Source organism: Pan troglodytes, chromosome 13, assembly GCF_028858775.2.
Source record: "Pan troglodytes isolate AG18354 chromosome 13, NHGRI_mPanTro3-v2.0_pri, whole genome shotgun sequence".
Classification (NCBI taxonomy): Eukaryota; Metazoa; Chordata; class Mammalia; order Primates; family Hominidae; genus Pan; species Pan troglodytes.
The window spans coordinates 125,720,310-125,732,134 of NC_072411.2; positions in this window are offsets into that span (position 1 = coordinate 125,720,310).

Here is an 11,825-nt window from a genome sequence, read left to right on the forward strand (position 1 = left end):
TTGGTTTTCTAAGTTGTATTGAACCCAAATAATGATGCAATAGAAAATGAATTCCTTTTTCTTTAAGCTGAATTCTAAAAATTTGCTCCAATAGCATAAGAGACGCTTTAGTAGTGAGTTTTCTGAGATGCTTGTCACTGTCCCCATGACTAACAGAGGTTTTTCTGGACATAGAAGTTTTTTTAATGTAGCAAGAGGGAGAGCAACTGGGCCCCTGTTATTTTTCCCTTTTGGATTTCCACTTCCCACAGAAAAGGTCTAAGTATAGGTAGCAAGGTGTTAACGATTATAAGGATTATAAATGTTTGCCAGGGAACAAAATACAACCAAAGATGTATTTTTATTAAGCAAAGTATAGAAGGAAGAGTAAATAAAGTGACAATAAAAAAGAATATGCTGTTACAGAAAACAATAACTTTAGGGTGGAAAATAAGAAAGAGCAAGACCAGGATTCTCCTAGGGTGGGCTTCCAACCCACAATCCTAGAAGGAAAGCCAGTGCCAAAAACCCTAGAGCATCTGGAGGGCAGCCAACAATACCAAATGGCAACAACCCAAACTATCTGAGTATTAGTCCATGAGGGTACCCGCATCAAATGCCAGAAATCCTGGAGTACCTGGGACTGACCAAAGGCAGAAAACCCAGGAGCATCTGAGGGACAGCCAACAGTGAACCAGAGAGGTCTGGCTGGGGACACAGAGCAATGTGAATCTGGCATCCCAGAATCAGCACAGCAGGGGACCTCTCACAACAAATTGTCCTGCCTTAAACAGTTGCCCACGGAGTGAAAGCAAAAAATAAAATAAAATATAAAATAAAATAAAATAAAATAAAATAAAATAACTGTGAACATAACATACATTTTAAGACTAAAAATAAAATGGTTGTTGGTTGTTGGAGCACTAAAACGGAGTCAGAGGACAAAGAACCATGGGAAGGAGTGACAAGGACATGTTTTAGGGCACTCAAATAATGAGGGATTTTTAAATGACCACTTAGCCAGAGGCTTTTATTCCCTAGCCTACCCAATATTGTGAGGTTAGGAGGAAGATGAGACACTCGCCCCATCTGCAAGAGTCAAAATAGTGCTACCCAATCTTCCATGTGGGACTGGGGTGAAGGTCTCTCCAGGTTTTCTCAGCTTGAGTGAGCGTGGCTGCCATGTGGGGGGCCAGCATGAGGACCAGAGATCTGCAGGCCTGCTGGTAGGAGTGACAGGTCTCATACAAGGTGGCAGCATGATGGCTGCTTGCCCTTTCACTCAGCTCTGCTGCCCCTAGGAAAGGTGATGGCTCTTCAAAGAGCCTTTGGCTAGTGTTACAGCTCTGTAGTGTTAGCAGCTTCCCAGCGTTACAGCTCTGCAGCTTCTGATTGTTGTCTCATTGTCTATTGTCAGTTGCTCCCTCTCTCTGTCTCACCATCCCATCGTCTCACCACCTCTTGCTGTCTCACTGTCCTACCACCTCTGTCTCACTCCAATTGCTGATTGCCACCATCTTTGCTGTCTCGTTGTCTCATCTCTCCACTGATTGCCACGATCTCTGCTGTCTTGCTGCCTCCACTTGCTGTCTTCATCCCTTTGTGGTTGCTAGATGATGCAGGGTAGGCAAACCCCAAAATTGAGGCTGGCCTATCCCAGGAGGGTTCTTGGCTTCACCCAAAAAAGAATTCAAGGGTGAACTCATGGTGTTAAACAGCAACTTTTATTGAAGCAGCCATGTACAGCAGCAGCAGAGGTACTGAACCTTGTGGAACAGGGATACTCCATAGGCAGTGTGCCCAGAATAGCAGCTCAGAGGCAGTTCTGCTGTCATATTTATACCCACTTTTAATTACATGCAAATTAAGGAGCAGATTATGCAGATATTTCTAGATATTTCTAGAAAAAGGGTGGTAACTTTCAGATCATCAGGCCATTACCATGATAAAGGAGCAATAAATTTTGGGTTTTGCCATGGCAACAGCAAACTGACATGGCATTGGTGGGTGTGTCTTATGAAGAGGCGCTTTTGCCTCTTCCCTGTTTCAGTTAGTCTTTAGTCTGGTCCAGTGCCCAAGCCCCGCCTCCAGAGTCCAGCCCTGCCTCCTACCTCAGTAATGAGTAATGATCTCACTGAAAGTTAAATATATGTTCAGAGAAGGGAGAGACCAGAATTATCATCTGGGAAAAACTCACAGAGGGGTTAACACTTGAGTCTGGCTATAAAGGATGAATAAGGTGTAAAGAAGTAGAGGGAATGTAGGCTAGGCAATAGACATAGAATAGAATGTATGGGAGCAGTGATTAGACACATCTAGGGCAAAACACTCATTCATTTAATTGTTTTGAGATAATTTATTGAATAACTATTAGAAGCCAGGCACTGTGCTCACTCTGGGGATAAAATGATTATTTTAAACTGACATGCTCTTACTTTCATGGCAATAGGAGGTGCCATGTTGCACGTTCTGTGAAAACATGAGAGGGCTAGAGTCAGATGTGAGAATCAGGATAAAACACAATAAGCAATGAAGCTACTATGGTAGCTCACTCACTCACTATCACGAGAACAGCACCAACAGAGAAATCCACCCCCATAATCCAATCACCTCCCACCAGGCCCCACCTGCAACACTGGGGATTACAATTCAACATGGACACAGATCCAAACTATGTCAGGACCTATTTTAATGTTCCCCTTAATCCCAATCCTAGAACCATAATCTTTACACTTAAGGCCTTCTACCTTGTCAGCATTCAAACTCCAAACTCCATAATCCTTGTGGTGGACACTAGCTAAAATTTCTGCTTAGCTTTTGAAGTCATCCAATCAGTGCTTTTTTGCTGTGCTCCTTGTCGTCTTCTTTGCACACATGTAGGTTTTGTAGCAGACAGATATTTGAGAAAAGTTTATGTGCAAATTTGTGATTTTTCCCTTTGTTTCTCCCTTTTCAGGACTTCTTTCTCAATTTCACCCTTTCTGACAGCCCAAATTGCGTTCTCTGATACCTCAAGCCAATAAGACTGTAGATTTGTATACAAATTTTAGCCATCCCCATTATGTAGACTGGAAAGAGCCTTTATGGAAAAGTGTTATAAATGTAGAACTTATTCTATGCATTTCCTTCCTTTTACTGCTCATATTCCCTTTAACTTCATTTATGTTTTTAGTGCCTTCAAAAAGTTTTTAAATATTTTTTTCAAAGGCTTATAATTTTTATTTATGTGAGATTTAGTTTCTCCATCACTATCGGAATCACAACTTCTTCATCAGTAGCTCTTTTAAGCATACGAATGAGGCCTCTAATGTTAGGAGCAAATTGTTGCTGCTACTCTGACACTTCATGAAACTGCCTCTAGATCAATTGACACAGTCGGTCTGTTGCTGAGTTCAGGCCAGATTCTACCATGGATGTTTCCTTTGTGATGTGTTTCTAAAAACCTCTAACTTATTCTTCGTCTCCCTCATTAAGCAAGAAGAATGCTATCAATATCCAGCTGCTCTGTAGCTCTTTTCTGACCATGTAAATCACAGTCTTCAGTCTTATTCTAAGTCTTCTTGATCAAGGTCTCAGCCCTAAGTAAAGCAGAGTATCCTGCCTTGCATGAAAGCTCATGGTTTTTGCTGCCAGAACTCTCTTCCTACTACATCTTTCTCCCCATATATTTCCTGCAGTGTTTATTTTTAATTGGTTAAATGACTGGTGGGGGTTCATGGTATTTTTATATGTAATAATTGGCCTTCACAGCTCTTTACGTTTATAACTAGAATGCATTTTTTGAAGCACTTCTGTATTTTATGAAATTTGAGAAATAACATTTTTCATTCTCAAAAAGTTCTTTCATATATACTACAGTACTTCAGAGACCATGTAGTATATTGGTTATGAGTACAGGAACTAGATTCTATGATTGTATATCTTGCTACTTACTAGTAGTTTGACTTTGGAAAAATTACTTAATTTCTTCCTATCTCAGTTTGCTCATCTGTAAAACAAGAATGATAATAAGTAGTACCACCATTAGATGCAAGCAGGTAAAGCCCCTGCCTTGGGTACTGCCTTGTGGAGGGTAGGGAGGAAAAGGGTTCCTTAAAAATTTTTATGTACCCTTCCAGTACCTACAACTGACCAGGGTTGGCAGTGCTATCCAGGCAGGGGACCCCAAATCTAGACCAGGATCCATATAACCCAGAAGCTCCATTTGTCCCCGTAAGAGAGCTCTCAAGCCCTCTACCATGCATATGGGGTTGACCAGATACAATGCAGAGCTCTAGGAGTTTCACCTATGAGGTCATCTGGGCCTCCATTTCCAGAAGTATGGCCTGGCATGGAGATTGCTTTTGCTGACCTGAGCAGTATTTATTTCATGGGATCCCATGATACTGGGTCACCAGTCTCATGGTGTCTCAGGGCAACTCTCACTGACCTCCAACAGAGTACAAGTTAAGGGCTCTGAACGGTGCATGGTCTATTGCCAATCCTTGGTTTTAAGTTCTGTGTGTGGGCATATTAATTGGCTCTTGCCATTTGGATTCTAGTCATGATGCCACCTTTGATCTATAGCACCCAAGGGGGTAGTGCTAGTGGCAGACATTCTTTTATTCTGTGTACCCTCATTGATGACACTTAGAGCAGTCAGCACATCCTCTCTACAGTCTTCACTCCATATGTCAGATTCTCCAGGGATGGTCATGACCATCTCATTTTGTAAGGCCATTCCTCTGCAATGCCAGTGGGTCCTTCCAATCAATGTCCTTTCTTTCCTCCAATCAGTGTAGTGGTGTAAATGCACATCTATCAGTCCTAAGTCATTCCAGATGAGGACTGACCATTCCTTGTATTAATACAAATGGGACTTCTCTTGTCAGTCTGCGCATAGTCCTCTTCCTTTTCTCAGGTTATGTAGATGGTAGAGCTGCAGTCAACATTGAAAGAGTTCGCAGTCTAGGAATGCATTGATTACAACCTAAAGATTTCAAGAGGAGATATAGTTGGAAAATGTGTTTTGCACATTTATGCTACAAAACTCTGAGTGTTAAATGAACATAACCAGAAAATGAATTATTATTCACATTATTTTTCTGCATATTCTGAGTAAGACTTGTATTTGTAATCATCAACAAATAATGATAAGCTTTTAGAGAGCCACTGCAAATAACTATTCTTGGGTAGCACATGGACAATGCATGGTTATAAGTGATTATATAATCAGCATTAAATAAATGACATTAGGAAAGTATAGTGGTAAGAAGGTCTCTATTGTTTTAATATAAATGGTTCCAAAGAGCTATGGTTTTGCAGGCAGAATTCTGAGATGGCCCCCCAAGATTCCTGTTCCACTGAGACTGTGGAAATGATCTATTTTACTCCTGTGATTAGTTGATATTATGTGGCACGTTTGACTTTAAGAAAGAGAGATTATCTTGAGTGGACCAGATCTCATCAGATACGTCCTTAAAAGTCTGAGTTCTTCCTAACAAAAGAAATCTGAAGTATGAGACAGCTTATGGAAAGGAGCGATGTAGCAATAAATGGGTGGCCTCTAGGAGCTATAAGCAACCCCTGCCTGACAGCCAGCATCGAACTGAAGACCTCAGTCCGGCAGCCACATAAAAATACTATTTTGGAGTGATCCTCATAACAACTTGAAGGTTCTTGGAAACAGATTTGTCCCCACAGCCTTCAGAAAGGAATATATTAGTGATATGGTTTGGTTGTTTTCCCAGTCAAATCTCATCTTGAATTGTAGCTCCCATAATTCCCACATGTTGTGGGAGGGACCCGGTGGGAGGTAATAGAATCATGGGGGCAGGTCTTTCCCATGCTGTTCTCGTGATAGTGAATAAGTCTCACAAAATCTGATGGTTTTATAAGGAGGAGTTCCCCTACGCAAGTTCTCTCTTGCCTGCTGCCATGTGTGCCTTTTGCCTTCTGCCATGATGGTGAGACCTCCCCAGCCACATGGAACTGTGAGTCCATTAAGCCTCCTTTTCTTTATAAATGACCCGGCCTTGGATATGTCTATCAGCAGCGTGAACACAGACTAACATAATTAGGTCGGTGCAAAAGTAATTGTGGTTTTTGCTATTGAAAGTAGTAGCAAAAACCATTGAAAGTAATGGAAAGAACCGCAATTACTTTTGCACTAACCTTTTATACCACAGTCAACATCCTGATTGCAGCCTGTGAGACCCAGGCAGGGAACCCAGCTATGCCTTGCCTAGACTTCTGCCCTAGAGAACTGTGAGCTAATACATGGGTGTTGTTTTAAGCCACTTTGTAGTAATTTTTAATGTAGCTTGGAAAACTAATGCACATGACATTGCCATTTTTTTCCTGTGGTGGGAGATATTAAGTTGCCAAGAGTAGTACGTTTGATAACAAAGGACATGAAGAGATGATTCCTGGCCCTGCCTGAACACTACAAAGAACCCTCACATTGTCCTATATGTACATTCCTATTCTCTACTCCTAATTCTAAATCTTCAACTATATTCTTCACATTCTTCATGAACTTTGTAATACAGCTTTAAACCAAATTGGAAATATTTTCCAGGAGCCCCACATACCCTTGGAGAGGCTCTGATAATAATAGTTCTTACTTTGTTGAATTGTTACAAATATTAAATGAGCTAATACATTTAAAGGGTTTATCACAGTTTTTGACAAATACTAAGCACTCAATTAATGTTAGCTGTGTCATTTGATCTTAGAAACTACCTCTGGCCATCAGAGAAATGCAAATCAAAACCACAATGAGATACCATCTCTCACCAGTTAGAATGGCGATCATTAAAAAGTCAGGAAACAACAGGTGCTGGAAAGGATGTAGAGAAATAGGAACACTTTTACACTGTTGGTGGGACTGTAAACTAGTTCAACCATCGTGGAAGACAGTGTGGTGATTCCTCAAGGATCTAGAACTAGGAATACCATTTGACCCAGCCATCCCATTACTGAGTATATACCCAAAGGATTATAAATCATGCTGCTATAAAGACACATGCACACGTATGTTTATTGTGGCACTATTAACAATAGCAAAGACTTGGAACCAACCCAAATGTCCATCAATGATAGACTGGATTAAGAAAATGTGGCACATATACACCATGGAATACTATGCAGCCATAAAAAAGGATGAGTTCATGTCCTTTGTAGGGACATGGATGGAGCTGGAAACCATCATTCTCAGCAAACTATCACAAGGACAAAAAACCAAACACTGCATGTTCTCACTCATAGGTGGGAATTGAACCATGAGAACACTTGGACACAGGAAGGGGAACATCACACACTGGGGCCTGTCATGGGGTAGGGGAAGGAGGGAGGGATAGCATTAGGAGATATACCTAATGTAAATGACGAGTTAATGGGTGCAGCACACCAACATAGCACATGTATACATATGTAACAAACCTGCACGTTGTGCACATGTACCCTAGAACTTAAAGTATAATGAAAAAAAAAAAGAAACTACCTATAGATATAGCAATACAGAGATTGTTCTATGCATTTTACAACTGAGAAAACTGAGTGTGAAGCAGGTTAAATAACTCATTCAGGGTCACACAATTACTAAGTGTAAAACTTGGATAGTCACAGATCTTGTAGATTTACTTTCTACTATTGATTTTCTGCTTGCAGAGATTCCTCATAGTAGGATGATGTCAAAGTTCTTTATCTTTAACAGACGAATATGCAGAAAGTCATATTTTTAGAGTGGCACAGTAACTGGAGGCCCATGACGTAGAGTCATAAACCAGTTATCACTTCAGACCCTTGCTACTCGAAGTGTAACTGCCCAAACAGTAAGCATCTGCCTATTAGAAATCGACTATGTTGGCAGGGTGTGGTGGCTCACGCCTGTAATCCCAGCACTTTGGGAGGCCGAAGCAGGCGAATCACATGAGGTCAGGAGTTCAAGACCACCCTGGCCTATATGGTGAAATCTCATCTCTACAAAACTACAAAAAAAAAAAAAAAATAGCCAGGCATGATGGTGGGTGCCTGTAATCCCAGTTACTTGGGAGGCTGAGGTGGGAGAATCACTTGAACCTGGGAGGCAGAGGTTGCAGTAAGCCGAGATCACACCATTGCACTCCAGCTAAGGCAACAGAGCAAGACTCTGTCTCAAAAAAAATAAAAAGAAAAGAAAAAGAAAAACAAATTGACCATGTTAGAAATGCAGATTCTTGTGCCCTACCTAAGAGCTACTGAACCAGCAATACGTTTAACAAGATGCCCGGTTGTTCATATGCACACTAAATTTGAGAAACACAGTTTAGGAGTGTTCATCCACTAATATGCTTAATTTTGGCCTCCTTCTTTATTCACTTGGGGTCTCCAAGTGAGTTCAGCTGCGTTCAGATATTTCTCTAGGCTTTCTTAGTGCCTGTTTATATATATTCCACTGTTTTAAAAATAGAATTCCTTTATTCTGGTCACTAATAGTATACTTCCAATTTTTTTGAACATTTTCCAGGGAAGGAAAGAGTTGGCTTCACTCATTATTGATTTTTTTTGTATTTAATATATTAAAACAAATGCAAAACAATTAAATGTTTACAAGTATTGTTTTATCCAAATCCATATTTAGGGCATCCTAGAGCACAGTGTCTAATAATAAAGTATCACCAAATACATGTCTAAATTGACTCGGGAAGAATTACCTTAGAATGAAACTTATCAAATTGGTTTTATTCTTATCCTTTAGTTACTATTGTCAGCTCTCTCTCTCTGTTCTAGCCTCTTCTCAGCTCTTTCTAATGGACAATCATAGATCCCCAGGGTGTTCTGTCTCCCAGTGCCAAGGAGAAGCTGGCAAGAGGACGTTTCACACCTCCACCCAGAATCCAAGGGGAGTTAGGCATATCTGTGTTTGTTCCAGGCCATGGGTGATAGCATCAGATTGTACTCAAGATGTAGCCAGGTGGTTCTCTGGTTTCCTGACATTGGATGTGTGTGATCATTGTCCAAGAAACCAAGTCCTGATACCGCAGCCAGCTGAGTGGAATGCACTTCCAACATCTATTAGATGATACAGTTTATAAAAGTGGGTGCCAAAGTGTCCTTCCTGTGTACAGCAAAGACCTTCCCTTGTATCTCTCTGATAAGGGAAAATGGGCTTGGCTGAACAAAGGCAAGTGTTCTCAGAGTGCCCTTTAGAGAGGAGACAAGGTTTTCAATGAAAGAGAGATTAATAGGACGTCTCCCCAGCTGCCACATGCAAACACACACACACACATACACACACACACACACACACACACACACACACATCAGGCTTTCTCAAGATAGGGAGGAATGTCTCTCTCAAACGTCCCTCTCAAACATCCCTTCCCTTCTTGAGACAACATCCCTAGGTCAGGTCACAGAGCGGTGCTATGCCAGTAGCTCTAAAGCTTTGAAGCTCATGCAAATACATTAAAGATGAAAAAAATCAATAATGAGCGAAACCAACTCCTTCTTTTCTTAGAAAATGTCCATAAAATTTTTGAAACATACTACCAGTTGCTAGGATAAAGAAATTTTATTACTAAAGAGTAAATTTGCATCCACAGGATGTGGTACTACATGTTGGCTTATTTAACTTTGCTTGCCAGTGGGCTGGTGCCCCACTTTCCCTGCCCTTGTTTTCTCTTTCTCTATAGGGAAAGAATATTTGATATAGCAGCTTACATTTGATACCCTTTCTGTTTCCAGGTTGACCCATCCATCCCACATACCCAGACTAAATATTCATGCTGAATCTCCTTCCAAACTCCAAAAGGCATTAGCAAATACAGGGTGTGTTCTCTAACCTCCTGTGACCCTAACTAACTGTGCTTCCTCTGTCATCCCAAAGCATCCTCCCTTTTAACCTGTATCGTGGCTGTATTCTGTATTTACCAGAAGAGATTTGAATTGTTGACTTGCACATCCCTCTCTCCTCCTAAAACATGAGCTCGTGAAAAGCAGAGCCAATGATTTCTTCCTTTTTTGGAGACTTGTTGAATGAATTGGACTGCCGAATCCCTCCCATCTCCATGCTTGCTCTCCAGGACCTGTGTCTCTCCCTCAGTTGCTCTAGTAACTCCTTCTCAATCCCCCACACTGGGCCTGCTCTTTGCCCAGTTTGCCAGAAGACCAGCATAGTGGATATCATGTGTGAACCACTTGCTGGGGTAAGTCCCGGCAAATCACCTTGAGACACAGCACAGGGTTTGGTCAGATTTCAAGAATCATCGTTTTCAGCATGTTCACTGCCTAGTTCCAAACACTTACTGCCTCTAGGCCATTGCATTACTTGGAAAGTGAATTTGTCACTTGCTGGTTATGCTATTGCAGGACAGTCTGCTCTGAGTTCTTCCAGGTACCTGAGTTCCATTTGTTTTTGGGGTCCTACACTGTAAATTCCTTTCTCCTTCCCTTCCACCATCTCTCTGCTGATGTTCTCTTCTTGGTGACAACCATGCCTAATATGTCACAGCTGTGTCCTTGCCTGGAGTGCACAGCTGGGGACAAGTAGCAACAGGTTTTATTTGTTTGTTTGAACAACTCAAATAATCTGTTAAATGGTCCCTTTGTGTGTCTATGGCTCATATATATGCAAAGACATGGTGTGATTTCTGCTGAGTCTAGGCAAGGCACAAACGTTCAGGAACAGGAGCTTCTCAAATGAAGGAAGTTACAATTATTGCAATTCGGTGACCCTTTCTTTCCAGAGTAAACTTGACATTCCGTTGTTACTAAAGGTGCTGTGTGTTGGCCGGGCACAGTGGCGCACGCCTGTAATCCCAGCACTTTGGGAGGCCGAGGTGGGCGGATCACAGGGTCAGGAGATCGAGACCATCCTGGCTAACATGGTGAAACCCTGTCTCTGCTAAAAATACAAAAAATTAGCTGGGCGTGGTGGCAGGCACCTGTAGTCCCAGCTACTTGGGAAGCTGAGGCAGGAGAATAGCATGAACCCGGGAGGCGGAGCTTACAGTGAGCCAAGATCGGCCACTGCACTCCAGCCTGGGCTACAGAGCAAGACTCCGTCTCAGAAAAAAAAAAAAAAAACTAAAGGTGCTGTGTAGTGATAGCAGAAGCTGTCAGCGTCCCCTCTGTTCACCTCATAGGTTACCTGATAGGTCCCTTTCTGGGTGTAGGATCTTGCTCGGCCAAAATGAACACGGAGTAGACAGAAGCAAGAGAAATTAATGCCCCAGGGGTGCCCCTCAAACAGTGACGAGTTTTCTAGCTCTGTTGTCTCCTGGAAATAAATTGAGTTATTTTCTACACAGTCTCATAGAAGATCCCCAGTGGGACTGAGCCCCAAATGTCCAAAGCAGTGACCCACTTATCAAGTCACCCTCTATTGACTTTTCTCCTTTCCCTCTCTCACTTTTGCACTCCTCAGATAAGCTTGCACTTAAATCCTTGTCTCAGGATCTGCTTCTAGTAAGCCGAAATTATCCATGTATGTCCAAATGTGTAAAAAACAGCAAAAGCTATGCACTCTGACTAACCACTCACTATTCATGATTTAGTAGGTTGTGGTCCAGGACTGTGAATCGTATTGTTAAGGGAAAGGGATTAAACTTAATGTGCCCATCTGTATGTGCTCTAGAATGTGCCAGATGTTTTATATACATACATAGTTTTATTTCTTCATAATGGTACTTTCCTCCTGCATTCAATGTAAGAATTAAATGAGATAACATAAAGTGTTTGACATGGTGCCTGGTCATTTTTATTTTTGTTATTGTCATTTATTTTCTATAAACAAATTGAGGCTCAAAGAGGTGCAATATATTTGGATTTATTTGCATATGGACAATATGCATTGGATAAAGGATTCAAACCCAGCTTTGTTT